Consider the following 13,721-nt stretch of genomic DNA (forward strand, 5'->3'; position numbering starts at 1 on the left):
CTACCTGCACAATGGCATACTCTATCAAGAATAAAGTATTAGGGTAGAAGTATTTACATGTTTTTAATGTATGCAGCCCTTTTGTGTAATAAGTATTTCATTGTTTCTGTGTTATGGTGTATACAATTACTGTTAGGATAGTTATTTCTCTCTGTAGGGCTCTATAATGCTGTTCAGATTTTCAGTGTACATTTCATACAGTGACTGCAGTCAGAAGAATAACCAGCTTCCTTATGACTCCTTCATTAAATTTTAACCTTCAGTTTCCTATATCCAACATAGCTTTCACAAAATAAATACCAACTCTGCGGCCACTTGTGTGCTATAATCCTGGAACCCTTTGCTGTGCACTGCTACAGGAAAAAGGAAACAGGTTTTTAACTCCTCGAGAACTGAATCATTGCCAGCGCATTAAAGTGTAAACAGTGACAAGCATAAAGGAAGAGCAAAAATGAAAAACAAGTTTGTGGAGGCAGAGAAGTCGATACTGCAAAGCAATGGGCCCACTCCAGAGATGAGAGATGCTAAGAAAGCTCACATCTAGAGGTGGTGTTAAAACAACAGCATGAACAAGGCCATAGGAAAGGAAAACCAAAACAAACCAATTAAACCCAGTACTTTATATTTTGACCTTCATTTATTCCAGTAACATGACAATTATGGGCAATGTTGTTTTTAAATGACTACTTTGCTCAGGAAAACTTTAAAACCTGATGTGCTTTGATAAGCAAAACTCTTTTAAAGTAAACCTGAACTAACAGTTTAAAGCTAAACAATATAGAGGCTGAAATTAAAATTCAGGAAAGGTTGTAAGGTTAGGTGAACGAACTTGCCAGCACCTAGAAAATAAGTGCTGCTTTCAGATATCTATTGACAGAATAAGCAGAACCATAGCTTATGATAGGATACTCTCCTAGGAGATTGAAAATGAAGTTTCCAGACCCTTCTCCACAAGCTTTTAGATGTTTTATTTAATGGTGATATCTTGCAATATGAGTGAAAAAAGAAGTCTTATAAAGTAGACATTTGCCCTTACGAGGTCTGGAACTTAGGCATTAACACACAAAATCATCTTCCTATTTGCTTCTCTTCTAGACAAATTAGTCCTAGAGACAAAGCAAGGGAAGGGGCTACCTGCTACTAGGGTTTTCTTAACTTTTTCTGCTGCTTTGACAAGAGGCATAGCACTCTTCTGAAGTTTTTGAAGCCTTCAGTGCTTTCACACATAGTTCTGTGGTTTCATATCAGCCTAGAAATCTAGAGAAAATTTAAAGCCTGCTCTAAATATAAGAGGGACTTTAACCCAAGTTTCTGATGAAGAATGCACTAATCACAACACCTGACTGACTGCATGCAGGTACCAAGGACTGCTTCTAGGTCCTTGATACCCTTTCCTGCAGGAATACCCTGTCTCAGAGCCCAGCTATAGCTAAAATAAAAAATTCTTAAATGTAACCAGAAAAATTAAAGCAAAATCCTCTATACCAAACCTGGTTTTGTTTCTTTGTTTTGTTTGGGGTTTTGTTTAGTTGGTTTTGTTTGTTTTAAGAAGTATCCCAAACTCTATGAGGTAGAAACAAGTTAAAGAGATATATTTTGCCACAAACAAGACTATTAAGTGCCCAACAACCTAAGAGATTCCTCATTAGTCACTAACAAGCAAAAAAACCTAGAAACCCTTATTTCCCCTCAACTCTCTTTTTCAGGATTTTAACTCCCCTGGACTCCACTTAGCACCCCAGGTGAAGGCAATAAGGTCTGGAGTCACAGCATGGGTGTTGTGGTATATAAATAGTGCACCTGGAGGAAGGTGGAATTGTTCTTATTCCTTATTTCTGAGGGTGATCTGCTAGCAGAGAAGCTCTAACACAGTGTGATGTACATTGAGACCAGATAAAAGGAAAGTGGTGAGTGTATTTTGCTTTAATTAAAATTTAAAAAAAAAAAAAGGCAGGAGAAAATAAGGAATATGTGAAATTACTTTTTTTAAGCTACTTTTTCCTGCGGGGGCAAATTCCAGTACTGGGAGGAGATAGACTTTATATTTCTTGACACAATATAGCAACAAGTACTTAGTGAGACTGAAGGCTATTTTGTGCATGGAGGGATGCCGCCTCTGACTGATTTTAAGGAAAAAGAAAGAAGGTGAGTTAAATTATTTATGCAATGTTTGAAGCTTTCTTATAGATCTGTGCCAAGAAGTAAGGATGGTCTAGTATAACATTTGAAGACTATGTTCTGCAGATTCATTCTACATTTGCTTAGTCCCACCATCATAGTTCTTAGGCTAGCAATAATTTTTAAGGATGCAGCCAAAATGTAAAAATACTAAATACAGGATTGCACTCATATAGAGAAAGGTTGTACTGGCATTGGCTTGCTGATGATTCCAATGTCTTTTCAGCTTATGATATTAAACCATTAAACAGTTTATGTAAGCCAGGATATAGACTTAAAGAAGTACAACAAAGCCCTTATTGTAAAGGTAAATATCTGAGGTTTAGGTTCTGTATGTAAATGGTATGTTTATTATGATCCAAAAGATGTAGAAAGTAATGCAATCATGAGAAAGGATTAAGTAATTAAAGCCATATTTATGCAATAAAATATTTGCATAAATGTTCAAGAAATTCATTGGAGTTCAAATACAGTGTGATTGTGAACAGTGTAATTAAATTATAATTTAAAATATGTGAACCATCTGTACTGTAATGTGAATCACAGTACTACATTTGGAATATTGATGATGAGCTTTGTATTATGTAGTAAAATAAAATCTATCAAAGCTCTGCTTATTTTCCAGTCCCTTCAACATTGCCTATTAATAGAGCATTCCCCTTGGCCTTGTCTAACTTATTACTGTCTTAGACTTCTGTGGTTCCATAATTGCTTCAAAGACCTTGCAAAAGCTGAATCTAACATGTTTTATCTTGTATATGTCTTGTTTAAGTTTGTAGTTGAAATAAAAGGAAAGACACTATGAGAGGTAGATGAACTTGCAGGAGAAACCTTCAAGTGAAGAAATTAAAGCACCAGAGAGCATTCAAAATAAAAATTCTTGCTTGATTGTTGTTTTTATGCTTTTAGCAAATATATGAAAAGGTAGCAGCTGAACTTAATTTTTAAGTCTGTTGGAGATATACATTTGTCTTTGATACTTTGACTTCTGATGGCTTTTTGAGCTTAAGAGAAAGCTGTAGAAAACACACCAGGAAAAGATAGCTGACCTACTGAGCTAACGGGTATTTTCCAACTGCCAAAAAACACTGGTTTAGTTTAACAAAAGAAACTGTAATTATCTTCTTTATTAAAAACAACATACAGGAATACTTCTGCCTCTGGCTTCGAGACTGAGACCCCTATGAAGATCAGTGGGATTATGAGTGAAAGTTCAGAGGTTATGGTGTGGGTGCTGCAGACAACCCTCCTCCTGGATGCTGCTTTCCAGTAGTGACCAGGAAAGACCACATCCTTCCATTGTGCATGAGCCTGAGCTCTCTCTCACCATCCCTTTGGGGAGGGTCCTCACCCGCATTGAGCCTTTCTGAAAAGGAACAGGTGACACTGAGGACCCACTTACCTTTAGCTCCCACTAATGGTCTGCAAAACTTCAATATCAGGTGAAGGATTTTTCTTTGGTTTGCTGCTTTGTTGGGTAATATCATGCTTTGCTTTCCAGTTTTACTTGGGTGCAAGGATAGAGGGGTGAAAGTTAATGTCAGGGGGGTCCAGCAGCACACTCTCAGGCAATGCTATATGGCGGCCTCCTCTTGCTTGACCTGGCTGTGATTTCCACAGCTGATGGCTTTCTGTGGGATTTCATGCCAATTTGAGGAGGCTGGGTAGAGGAGAGGCAAACCAAAGGACCTTTAGGAGCTCTGGTAGAGAGAAGAAATTGAATGGAAGCACTCTCTAAAGGGAATGATCAAGAAGTAGTGGGAAACAAGTAATTGAGAAGGGATGACCAGCTTTTTAAATATTCTGAAAGAGAAGTAGAAGGGGCAGAAGCAATTTTTTATGCAGACTGGGCTGTACAGCTGGGCATCCTGTTAAATCAGACAGAAGTGTCATCTAAATTGATACTTTGTAGGATAGGTCAATGCAGTTTCTCTTTGTCCTGCATTTTCCATTGAAGAATGACAAAAGGAAGACTTTGTTCCTTTATTGACAAAGGTAAAGAGAAAAGCTCTTGATTATTTTGGAGAAATGATGTTTCTTCCTGGATTGTGACATGAACTAATTATATATTTTAGTTATCAGGTTCCTGAAAATCTGAGTACAGTTAGAACTGGATTTGTCATTCCATGCTCTTGTAGGCTTAAACAAGAGGAAGGATTAAAAGGTGGGAGAAGGGGGTAAGGATGGATGGTTTCTGCTGTTTTTGTGAAGGGAAAAAGAAGTCATTGAAAGGAGAGGGGGAAAAAAAGAGTGAAAACTTGGCTTCATTTGGATATTTGATCTTACTTAACCTTAAAAATTAAAATATAATAAATGGTCAGGACTCTAGAGAACACATTGCACCAGGAAAGTCAACTACACTTACACAGGGAAGAGAATTGATAACTGCATCAGATATCCTTCTGTGTTATGCAATAATGTTATAGGGAAGTCTCAATTAATAAGCTAAACACCAAAGTTGTGGCAAGAGTCCTGAATGGCTGATCTTCCCTCAGCTGTGGAGGCTGCACATGGATCAAAACTTGATTTCAATTCAAAACCTCTGCAAAAGATAAATGATACACTAGCCAACTTTCCTCCAGCAAGTTTTGTACATTGAGTAAAATTAGTTATGAGCAGAATCTTGCTAAAGTAAGAAAATTGCCATAAAATACTGCAGGTCTATAAAATCCATTAACAGTGATGTATTTCTAATCTAGTTCCTGCAGCATGTTACTGATAATTGGCAACTCCAGTATAATTCACTCTGAGGGCATTCCTGTTATCTATATTAGCTGGGGACCCTGATCCTACGTGGCCGGATGGCCATGGTGCTTCTCAAGCTGAGGAGATTCATGAACAGTACTTTTGGACTAGATCTGTAAAACACTCATGTGCCTTACAGGCAAAGCTTAAAATACAGCTGTATTGAAAATCCCAGGTGGATAACTTCCTTTTTACAATCAAACCAACAAATTGTGTAGACAGCCATAAGTCGTTAAAAGTAATGTAATTGTTATTGCTTCCTACTTCCTGTAGAGTAGTATGCTGGCATAAGTGTGTGTGTGCTTTGGTAGTTTATTTGTATTAGTTAATTGCACCTGATGTTTCATTCTTTTATATGCATGTAGAAATATTTGCGAAGTGACAATTTCCTCACACCTAAATGATCCTATTTTGCTTGAATAAATATTTCCTAGCACTAGAAGTGTAGAGCAAATCCCATCAATGTTGTTCCTTTTGCTACAACAAACATAAATCTGCATTTTTTTAAATTCTCAGGCATAAGTCACAGGCTATTATTCTTTTCTTAAGAAAACTTAAAACTGAACTGGCTGCTCTAAATCTTTCTTCCTATTTTATACAACGAATAAGGAAAGTTAATGTATTTCTCCAGTGTGAAATATGGATTTGTTAGATCAATTTTTAATCAAATTTAGTGTTTGTCTGGAGCAATTTTACTTTCCATAGCTCATTGAGATTATCATGCATGATTTGCATGTCTAATAAATAATGCATATTCCAACTAGTCTGTGGTGAAAACCCCAGAACAAAGACAGTGAACTCCCAAAGGACTGCTGGCAGGCAGAAATTTAATATAAAATATATATATAGATGTGTCTTAACTTCCTCTCTAGACTTTAATTGGGATATCTGAATAAGGTCCCTGTTCTTCTTCCTATTGTTCAGATTTTGACTTTCAACACTTCTCTGAGCAACAGTAGTAATGTAGTAGAGCTTTACTTGATAGAAATAATATTCCAAAATTAGCACTGTCTGGTTTTGCCACATTTAATATTCAGTATTATATTAAATCATGTAATGATGTCATTGGTTTAGTTAAAAATAACAATGGAGGGGAGGGGAAGAGAGCTGGCGTGGCACAGGCTTATGAAGTGTATTGCCATCATGAGCTTTCTTTTATCATCTCTGGAATATGGACCTGCAAAAAACACAAGGAGCAGACAACTGCACATACCTGGCCTCCTGGGTAGGTCTAAATGCATATTCTATATCCTGGTAAGGTTTTCATATGCATGTTCATGTCGCTTCTTGCAGAGCCCAATCAGAGCCAGAATGTTGAGTTATAATGCAGTGTTCTTATACCATTTTTTTGACCACGGCTGTTATTGCACCTGCATAGGGAGGCTGTGACATCAAAGGCAACAGATGAAAGGGAGAAAACCCAGTAAATTTAGGATTTGATTATTTGTGTAAATCATCATAGATATGGCATCTTTCTTTGATGTAGCCAGCACAGCAAGAGGTTGGGAGGTCATACTTAAAATGTAAACCACTTCCCAGCTCCTGTGTTGGCCTTCCTTCAGAGCAAGATTTTGGCACAATAGAGTTCCCCTCTTTCATTTTTTCCCCTATTTTCATCATTTCCATATACCGCTTGCTCATTCATTACTTGTGCAAATGCTAGAGAGAGCAGTATCAAAAGATGTTGAGGTGCATTCCAATCTCCCTTTTGGTTACTGAGGTCTTTAAACTAGCCCTCCAGATATGGATTATAAAAGGATATTTCAATGAAGCTGAAATCTGCCTGCTGGAATCTTTTGGAAAATGGTCTAGAAGCACCACAGTAGAAAGTGATGGTTCTTGCAAAGCCAAGCCCCTACTAGTGACAGCCACCTTCTCTGTGATGAGAAGTAGCCTAATGCTGAATGTCACTTGAGGTTCCTCTAATCTCAAATCTCACCCATATCAGATTTGGAATATCTGTTTTGCATCAATAAATGGTGACTTAAAGCTTTATGTTCAGAGTCTTACATAAAAACCATTTCCTTAACAGAGATAAATTGAGCTCATTTGCTTAAGGTAGTTAGCTGGGATACTGTTGTTGGTGTCTGCCAAGTAGGATGGGTGTTTATAAAGGCAAAGGTCTCCATTAAAGGTACCAGATAAAATCATAGAAAACATTTAGGTTAGAAAAGAGCTTTAATCTTAAAGATCATTGAGTTCAACCATTAACCTAACACTGCCAGGTCCACTACTAAACCATGTCCCTAAGTGCCGCATTTATGCATCTTTTAAAACCTCACATCACTGGTGTATTGCAAAATAGTATTGCCTGACTTAGCAAGTTTGGTGTGAATATGTTTACATGAGCTGCAATGCTTCTCCTTGATGTCACACATGGCCTGCAATCTGCAAGGCAGGTTTGCTGTGGGAACCCTAGTGAGCAATTATTTCAGATTACAACTCAGGCATACCTTGGACTCACTCCTGCCAATTCCAACTCATGAAAGAAATCTCAGTGAAGTCAGGAGGATTAATTTAGTGAAACAGAGTTTTTACATCAATATTTTTAAGGCATGATCCTATTCCTGCATCTGAGTAATTTCTTATGCCAGAAGACATCAGTCTTCCTGTGGTTTTAACTAAAAAGTATGTTTCAAATACAGAATTTCAAGTCTCTTTCTCTCCTCTGTATAATGAGGAAAGGATATGAGGGCTGTGAACTTGAAGAAATAAAGATGTCCCTAAATTGGAACTCCTTGGCATCTTTGTCATCATTATGCTACAGATATGGGTAAAATATCAGTAATCACTTTGGGGATGGAATTCGTCCAAGCTCAAGTTAAATTGTTTCTGTAAAGTGGACAGGCAACTGGAGACACACATATATGTACTGGCAAATTACCCATAGGATATCACAGTGATCTATCCCGTGGGGCTGTTGAGTGGATTAATTAGTAATGCTTGGTGAAATAGTCACAATTAATATATTTTACAAGCTTGTATTTTTTCCTTTTGTTTTCCATCTCATGAAATTGCCTACAAGAGCCCTATGGATTTTTAAAAATGCATGTGATTAGAATAATAATCCATCTGGGTTTCAAACGCTTATCCAACAAAGCAACCTACCTGTCTGTTCTATCACATAGCAATTGTGCAAACTGCAGTCCCCAAGTGATACGGAAAACATATTTCCCTGTTTTTCACCTGCCTTCTGAATCAGACAGCTGAAGGGGGGAGCTGGTTCTTGCCTATCTGAGACTAGACATCTAGGCATCTCAAAGTCTGCCCAGCTCCAAACACACAGTGAGTATGGGTCTTGCTGTGAGAGAGTAGGGTTGTTCACTCACCCTGCAGAGTTTGTTGTATAATGCTGTGCTAGTTTGATTGAAAATGGGTAAATTTTCTTCATGCAGTTAGAAAACTTTCTTTTTCATATCTAGCAAGCTCATTATTTGGACTTAGTTTGAAAACAAGAGAACACACCAGCACAGAGTTCATGTTTTTAATTGGTCTGGTCTGAGAGCCAAGGACAATCTGATTGCTCTGCCCACAAGTGTGAGGCAACAAGGAAACAAGGCATGGATGGGGCGGAGCTTGACAGACATCCAGACTGATCAATAAGAGTATTCCATCCCATTAGCGTCATGCTTCACATTCAAAGAGAGCTGGGACCTTCCAGTTTGCTCTTCTGCTTGCTCTCTCTCTCTGGGGCGCAGCCGGGGGAGTTTTGGTCAGGACGTTTAGTTCAACCTTTTGCTATTTTGCAGGGGCCTCTGGGCTTTTCTGCCTTTTTCCTTTTTTCTATCTTTTGGATCAGCTCTTCAGGACTGGGGTATTGTTTCCTGGGACTGGCTGCTTAGTGTGGGTGGAGTTTGTGAGGAATTGCCTTGAGTATCTTTTATATATACACACACACACACTACACATCTGTGTTTACCTGAATCCAAGTTTCTCCCTTACCTTTTGATTCTCTTCACTATTAGAGGGGGTGAGCGAGTGGCTATTGTGGTTGTTTTGTTAGCTCAGGTTAAACCATGACAAATGCTCTACTCCAAAATATTTCACATCAAGCAGCAGTGATATCCTTCAGTAGCCTGTGCATCAGAGACTGAATTTTGCCTTCAACACATCAATGATAAGCTGTTGCAGACAATGACCTGCACACTTAAGCAATGAAGATGACTTAAAAAATATAATACCATGGGTGGTGACTTTAGGAAGAAAAAAAAAAACGGTACGTTGTTGGGGTAGCATGTGAGCCTCTATTATTGAGGAAAATAGATGATCTTTCAGACCAGAGTAGTAGTGACTTAGAGATACTGTAATGTTTCAATTCAGAATTCCAGACATCTCGGAGAGAGGAAATTGCTGTTTCCTATCCCATAATAATGTATTATTACTTTAAAAATACTTCAAATGCATCCTGAGGCATAGAAAATTATCCTACATCTTGAATACAGATTATGCACAGACTACACAGAATAAAACAGGAAAAGTGTTCTTTGAAAAGCATATTTCATATGTGTTTGTTTCAGTGAAGAAACTGGAATTTCTGCTGTTCTACATCAATTTTAATTGTGCCAATCAATACTGTCTGGAATGTGTATGGTAGCCTGTTAGGATTTAGTGAGGTAGTAGAAAAATGTTACTCTTTCTTTACAGGCATGTGGCATTTTAAGCATGGTAATAAGAAAGCAAGCAGTTGCATCCACATTACAGATTTTGTATTTCACAGCAATAAACTGCACTTTGTCTCTTGTGGCAGAGGAGTGAATTAAATGATATGCACGGAAGCAGAACAGTCATTCTCATTTTAGAGAAAAAAATCCCTTGATGATTTAAGAAGGAACCAGGCTGTTTAGCACCTATGGGCAGGTGGTGTGTTATGGGAGGGGTTAAAGTTCTCAAATAAGTCAACTGCTCAGGATTTACTTTTAAATTCCTTGAGAATTATATCTAGGAAAAACGTGAGAAATTTATTTTCCTGTGAACTTCTCTGTAAAGGTAAGATCCAGGTGTAATTCCCAGAGGACCAAAATGGATCCAGCAGCAAGTAAACTCTCTCTCTTACACATGCTCTTCACCAGCCCTGGGAAACAGCAATGAGGCACTTAGTGTACACATTTGAAATCCTTGTTGCTTTCATTAAAAAAAAAAAAAATCTGATTAGATTCGTCATAGGGTTAAGAGAACACATTAAGGAAGTCTATCATAATTGGAAAGTGATTAAGTCTTTCTTTGAACATCTGTATATATAGCAAGAGCATAATTTGTTGGCGTCTGTCATGTAGAAGAAAAGAGGAGCAAACCTCTCTGTGATCACAGCTGTGGTATTTATTCCAGCATAGACTTCTGCATGTGGATCCTTCATATCTCAGCACAGTTTAAGTCAGCAGTGCTTATTGTGACAAGGTCCCCAAACCTTTCTGGAGGGGTGATGCTGCTCCAGCAGCTGGGTCTCCAAGTGTTCCTGGACAAAAGCGCTGGCTTTGAGATTGCTGATCTGCCACTGTTCTACTGTGCATAGTTTACACTGATTAGTTTTGATGGATGAATTGCTTTGGAAATAGTATTATACATCACTGCACTCAAAGTGAGTAGTTCATTCCCTTACGGATGTGATTACCCTCATCCTCCTTTTGACAGCGGAGAGGCAAAAGGCAGCTGGGGCAGGAGGGGGAAGCTGAATCCTCAGCCCTTCTGAGCAAGAGCAGTTGGACCTGCTGCTGTTCACCATATTGTGCAAAATCCGAGTGGGCTGACAACATCAAATAAAGTATTGCAAATTACATTAACAGTAGTCCAGGTAACAGCTTCTGAAATATCCGGTGACTGATGCATATGAATAGCTAAGACCATTAGCCTTTCCTACTAATATTTCCACTAATGATTTCCAATTGGTTTCTGTAACGAGGAAAGCCACAAAAGGGAAGTGAAAACAAAACCCTTTGGTCTGTGCTAGGTAAAGCTCTTCAGCTGGAGAAAATGGTACAGTTTTAATAATTGGATCTTGTTTCTTCCTTTCCTGCCCCCCACCAAAGCAAACAAGAAAACTGACAAAAGAGCCCACCTAATAATTGGCTTTATGTCGATGTTTTGCATGTAGCACTGAAGAGACAAAATCCTCCTGGAAAGCCCTCAGGCAAGCTGCAGGGATGCAGTATGGCCACTTTGTGTCTGCTGCTTCAGCCCCCGGGGCTGGCACAGCAGCTGTTACCTTCTGCATCGCTGAAGAAGCCTTTCCCAGCTCGTTGTTTTGCATAAACACAAAGGGTCTTTCCTTCAAATCTCCCCTCAAAGGCAGCTTTTTAAAAGCTGGCAAGAAGCCTACCTCTCCACTGAACCTTGGGCTTTGTGGGACCCCTTTCTGCTCTGTTGCAGATTTGCTTTTACAGACCTATCACCTTGCATTGGTTCTGTCTGTGGGGTAAATTTGGTCAGGTAGCTCGGCTGCAATATCTTTTTGTATCTCTGCGGCTAACTCTGCCAGCTTGATGGTAGGTAGGTAGGTCTGTACGTGACAGTTAACATCCAGATTTTTATCTATCTTGCTACTGTCCCTCCCTGTATCTTCACACCTTCGGGTGAACCCTACAGCCTGCTTTGCTTGGCAGCTTCCTAGTGCAAATAATTTCAGAAATACCTATGGAGGTAGATTTGTCAAAAAAAGCTGTTCTGAAGATTTTTATATTTGTGCTTAACAGTATCACAAACCAAGCTTTTGCTTTATGCCTTGTGTATATCTATGTACAATAAAGCTGTATCCAATTCCTTTCTTCTTATGCACATAGAACAGGAAACTCAATTAGGATTTCATTTGCTCAGTGCAATGCCTGCTTTCTGAGATAGCAGGCATCAAGTTAGTTTTAAGTGACTGCAGTGTTCTCTTGAACCTGCAGTTTTCCCCTGCAGCTTCCTCTGGCTCATCTGAGGCACCCCAAGGGTTATGCAGTGGTCCACACTGCTGCCTCCAGCACTCATGCTGTCACGTTAACCCAGAGCTCTGTCCAGCAGATGCTGTTTGCACACACCTCCTTTCCCAGCTTGCTGCTTCTCCAGGATTTGCTAGGGATCCCTGGGGAGAAGCTGTGGGACGGCCTCCTGCAGAACCTCTGCTGGTCGGGGCTGTTCTCATCACAAATGCAAAAATGAAACCTATCCATTCCAAAGAAGCCCAACCAAACAGAAAGTGGTATTTAAACACCCCATCCCGGTTAGGGCAAATGCTGATGTTTTCAAGAGGCTTGTAGTTTTGATTTTTGTTTTATTTTTTTTTCCCCACCCGCTATACAGCATTGACTGTATTGTCACCTCTTTGAAATCAATACACTGAATTCTAAACTTCACTTTTCTTTGATCAGACCCCATATCACTGCAGGTTTCATGGATTTGCTTCCCTGTGGTTCCTGTACAGACAGGTAGCCAAATCTGTTGGCCACACACAGCAAAAATTAGGGTCTTCCCATTTATACTCTGAAACAAGGCTGCTCAGCAATTAGATAAAGGGAACCAGATGAGGAAAAAAATAAAGCGGGTTGACTAGAAGTACTCTTGTGGTGGCAGGGTAAGAAGTGGTCTGTGCATGACACGAATGCAGGTCAGAGGGATGGAAACACAGGTTTCTCTCTCTTGCTGATGGCTTCTTGCTTTGTCCTTGCACAAGGATCTAATGAGGAGTTTCTTCAGACTCAGCCATATGCAGATGAAAACCTATCTCCAGTGGTTTCACTGCTCCTCTGTGCTCCTTCTCCTCTTGCCCTGTTTGGCAAGTCATTCAGTGTTGACTCACAAGCCAAGGTTTTGTCTCTGGGCTGTCACTTGAACTCTAATAGAGGAGTTTGTGATATTACTCTTAGGAGCAGGAGGTAGTCAGCCAAAATGGACCCCAACTTGAGATCTCACATCTGCCTACGTGTGTGTAAAAATGTCTCCATTCCTGGAAATGAATAACTATGTGTTTTTGCTTTTCCTAAAGGTGCTGTGCAGTGCTCCTGACTCAAGTCAACTGCTTCATTGGGATGAAGGAAGATGAACTTCACCATTACTCAGGTACTCTACAGCTGGTACTGCACTCGTTTCAGGGAGGACAGTGATGGATAACTACAAAATTACTATGTTCCTGTCCACATAATGGGTTTAATTATCAGAGTCCACTTGGTGCAGCCCAGCTGCATCACCTGCTGCTGCTGTGTATCCCCAGAGCCAGCTCTGGCGTCTGCATCCCGGGGCTCTGGCAAAGGGGACACCAGTCCCCATTGTCCCCCTCAAGAGAATGGGTCCTGGTTCCCAGGGGCAGCCCCTTCACTCTGGAACGAGGCACCGGCTTCTCAGGTTACTCTATTTCTGATCACATGGCAGAGGAGTAATTTAAAAAAAAAAAGCTCAAATAGACATATCCAGTTAATCTGATAAAATGTCAAAATACTTCTGTGTGCAAGATAATCATCTGCAGGCTTCCTATGAGTGCTCGCTGAGAATAATGGCAGCCTTGTTTGGAGAAAATACCTGGATAAAGCAGCACCTTTTGAGACAGGTAATCATCAGGAAGATATTCTGATAAAACAAGCTCTATATTAAAAATGAGCTGTAGCTCTTGCTGCAGAACTCCCCACAAACAAATACTGGCATACCGGTATCACAAAAGTTAAATAAACATCCAGCTCTTGGATGTAAAAACTGATGTAGACTCCTTGCCTCCAGTGCAGCTTTTTCTCCTTTCACCAGATGAGACTATGAACTGATGTAATGAGAAACTATGTCTTGAGAAGTAGCTTTAGGAAGGGCAAAAAAGATGATGGATAGCTGGACCACCTTGT

This window comes from Streptopelia decaocto, assembly GCF_964273445.1.
Source record: "Streptopelia decaocto genome assembly, chromosome: 4".
Classification (NCBI taxonomy): domain Eukaryota; kingdom Metazoa; phylum Chordata; class Aves; order Columbiformes; family Columbidae; genus Streptopelia; species Streptopelia decaocto.